The sequence below is a fragment of the Sciurus carolinensis genome, chromosome 6, assembly GCF_902686445.1.
Source record: "Sciurus carolinensis chromosome 6, mSciCar1.2, whole genome shotgun sequence".
Lineage (NCBI taxonomy): Eukaryota > Metazoa > Chordata > Mammalia > Rodentia > Sciuridae > Sciurus > Sciurus carolinensis.
In genome coordinates, this window is record NC_062218.1 from 133,044,435 (window position 1) to 133,048,605 (window position 4,171).

The following is a 4,171-nucleotide window of genomic DNA, read 5'->3' on the forward strand; positions in this document are numbered from 1 at the left end:
CACAGACCTTCAACCAAAAAAGCTCAAATTCCTGAGTGCCCTAAACCCACCCCTCAAAATAACCTATATAAACCCAGTCCCTTGTTTGGGGGCTCATTTTCCCACCACAAAAGTGAGTTTCCATGATGCCATTTCATCACTGCAACCCCTGATCCTAGATGAAATGTCATTCCTGAATAAAAGAGCTGAACTGATTCTGTAGTTTGCACTCATCCTGGTTTCTCCTTTTTGTGTTAACAAAATATCTTCTATCAATCTTGTCTATTTGGAGTCCAAATGTCTCCTGAATTTGAATTTCAATCTCCTTCCTAGGTTTGGAAAAATTATTTCATTGAAAAGTGTGTGGTTCCTTTAGCTTTATTTTGGTGCCTTCATTTATTCTAATGATTCTTATATTGGGTCTCTCAATATTATCTCTGAATTCCTGAATATTCTGGTGATGGTTTCCTAAAATTATTTTTTAATTATCACTTCATTTTTAATATTATATACTTTCTCTTTGAGCCTGAGAATCTCTGTTCAGAATGGCCTTAATCTGTTGATGATGCTTTCAAGTGAATTTTTAATTTGAATTATTATATTTCAGTTCAGATTTTCTGTTTGGTTCTTTTCCAGAATCTCTTGTCTATTTATTGAAGTGATCTCTTACTTCCTCTATTGTCCTTAGTTCATTCCTTACATCTTCTTTTAGCTCACGTAGATTTAAGCTACAAACTTTCTACATCCTTTCCCTAACATTTCCTCTAATAGGTTGAGAAATTAGTTATTAAAGATAATAATTAGTCATGGGTTGGAGGTATGTGTACATGACTGAGCCATAAAAAGGTAAACCACCAGGAGGGGGGACCCACATGTCCCAAAAGCCTTTGTGCACCTAGCCATTGACTTGACCCTCAGCCCTGCCTGAACAATGTGTGCATAGGAATCTAGAATTAGAACTGCAAGAAAGACCATGGTCATGGCTCAAGTCACAAAATATTGTTCTCTGTTCTCCCTGAATCCTCATAAGCCAACACCAGGATTACAGGCCTCTCAGAGAGGAAATGAAACAATTGATGACCACAGAAAGACATGACCACCATGAGATCCATCAGTTTTAGAGGGTTTCACAAGTCCTCCCACCCACAAGGTGATATCCAATGTCTGGCAAAGATGAAGGTGCATAATTGTTGTGTAGTGGAATGGAAGACACACAGCAGCACAGCAATCAAAGGAGGAACACACTCTCAGTGGAGCCCAGAGAGAGGACAATGAAGAGCTGGGTCACACCACCTCCAGAGTTGATGGTCCTGACAAGTCCAGAAAGACTGATCAGCAGTTGGGGCACAGTGCTGGTGGTATAGCAGAGGTCCAGGAAGGAGAGGTGGCAGAGGATGTAGTATATGGGTGTGTGTAATCAAGGGTCCAGTTGGGAGACAGCGATGATGGTGGTGTTGCCAAAGAGAATTAGGGAATAAAAAATGGAAATAAAAGTAAAAAGAATGAGTTGTGGCCAGTCTGAGAAGCCCACCAAAATGAAGCCCTCTTCAGTACTGGTGTTCTTACTTCTCGTAGCCTTTTACCTGCCCAAACAACAGAAAAGAATTGATGCTTCCTATGAAGAAATTGTATTAAAACCTATTTACACTATTCCCTAAGTATTCCTAAATCAGACACGTTACTTTACATTTTGCTATTTAGTTCAGTTCCATCCAGTCTTCTATTCTTACTCTTCTCTAGCGTGGAGATCACAGGATTAGAAATGATGACCCTTTGTGTGAGCCCTATCCTACTGCCTGTTTGTTCCATGATTTGAGGCAAGTTACTCAATCATTTCCACATGATGCTCCCTTGTGTGAACATATAGATGATGGATTGTCTCCCTCACAGCACTGAGACAAGAATCCAATGCATTCAAATAAAAATACTCTTAAAAATCTAATTTGTTGCTGGGAATGTAGCTCAGTGGTAAAGCACTTCCCTAGATGCACAGGCTTTTGGTTTGATCCTCAGTTAGCACAAAAGAAAAGAAAATTAAAAATCTAAAGTGTAAAACCGTAACATCAGTATTCTATGTTGCTCTTTGTCATTTTCTTGGTCCATTGGTAGGGTATTCCAGTGGGCTGGTATTCAGGACTAACCAGGCTGAGATCAAAAGTTGGCCTCTGGTGCTTTTCCATTTTCTTCTGCTCAGAGAACAGCTTCACTGCACCAATCCTGGAAGCTCTGCTCATGATCAGCTACCATCTGTCACAAAGGACCAGGAAGAGTGCAGATGCATTCCTTTAGGGGAAAAAAATTCATAACAAATATGTTCCTTAAGGTGAGTCATCATTTTTGAATATTCCCCCACCTTTTTATCCAACTGGTAAATCCATCCTTCAACTTCTGGGAAGAGTTGTTCTCTCCTCTCTAGTCCGATCTTCTTTGTACAGTTTCTGTCTAGTGCTTGTCACACCCACTTGAAGTCTTTTACTTGTGTGTATCCCACTCCAAACTGTGTGCACAACTGAGTTTAAAAGTACTAATATCCTCCCTTAGGGATAAATTCATGTTCCTTTCATTCATGATATGCACTAGATGTTAAGGAAATTTTTGCTGAGTGAAACACTGGACTCTCCCTTCACATCTAATAAAATACATTTTGTCTAGGAACCCAGAGAATTAATGATCAACACACTTTAATAAATTATAGCAGTGGGATATATATATAAAAATTTGCTTTTCCTTGAAAGACTGATATTTCTTGTGGTTAAAATCAAGTAGAATATAAGAAAATTCATCGGAAACCAAAACAAAAAAAGAAAAATAAAGAAACCACTAATAAAAGAAGCCTAGCCTATGATCAGTATAAGCAGTTTTTGCCCAATTATCACATTCTCCTTTTCATTAGGTCTGCTGTAATGAAAAATCATCAACAGTGCTTCAGTGTTAGATGACTGATTCCAGTAAAGTGTTTAGATGCTATGCTTGGTGCCCTGTGGAAAAGATGGAGAAAATATGAATTATAAACAGGAAGTGTTAATACACATGTAATGTGACCAACACACCTTGGATGGTTTTGGGATGAAAACCTTAGTACAGTACATTAGCTTACGAAGTCTATAGTCAGATCCTTACACATCAAATTTTATTATTTCCATGTCACCTTTTCTGAAATTCAGTTCTGTGACTCTCAGATCACATAACTGTAAGAAGCATAGCAAAACAAAGGATTTTCATACATTCCGAAGTGCAAAATTATGTAATGTATGCTTTTAACACTTGCCTGTCTGCTCTATTTGGTGCCATATAACACATGTCCTTCCTTGGCTCATGAATCTCTGCAGCCTGGGATTTCTCCCACTTTCCTACTTCAGTCCCAATCCTACCAGTTCTTCACCAATCATACAAACTTCCATGACCCAATTGAAGCCATCATGCTCACAACACACTTAAATCTTTTCCTTCTCTGGAATCTTTATATAATTCTCATATTCTCATTTATGTGTTTCATCAATCCAACAAAATGTTTCTTTCCTTAATGAAAGTCCAACACTCTCTATTTTTCTTTTCTACACAATGTTTAATGCATCACGTTTTCATACGTCTATTCTCATTTTCTCCACAATATACTTAAACAACTGTAAATTTCTCACCTATTAAATAACTTATTGAACAATTGACTGATTTATAACTGTGGGAAATTTAAAATTATCAAAATAATCTGTATCCACTTAAGGAATCATAATATGATGAAAAGAAAGTAGCTCTGTCATTACAAACTTTTCAACTCTGGAAAGTTTTCTGGACCTGCTTCAGCCTCATTGCTTCACTGGTAAGATGATGTTTATGTGATCTATCCTGTACCATTGCTTTGAGGATTTACACAGTGTATGTGAGATGCCTGGCATATGGTAGAGGTTCATTCAGTGGTAATTGTGTCACTGTAATACAAACATCTGCCCAGGGCCTTCTTTTTGCCTGAAACAATGAAGAAAATATAATCTCTGATGTCAAAAAGCTGTTATGATTTGGATAGGAGGTCCTCCAAAAGCTCCTGTGTTAAAGAAGGAATATTCAGAGAGGTAAAGGATTAGATTATGATAGCTAGTACCTAACAGGTCCATCCTAGTTTGAATGAACTAACTGTCTGGTAGCTGTAGGCAAGAGGGTCATGGCTGGCTGAGTTAGTCACTGGGAGTGTTCCCTA

The 4,171-nt window shown here is 38.0% G+C and overlaps 1 pseudogene; it reads right to left on the reverse strand.

Moving 5' to 3' along the window:
• Window positions 1-766: 766 nt before the first annotated feature.
• LOC124986418 (olfactory receptor 2Y1-like) lies at window positions 767-2,213 on the reverse strand (annotated as a pseudogene).
• Between the last annotated feature and the right edge of the window lie 1,958 nt (window positions 2,214-4,171).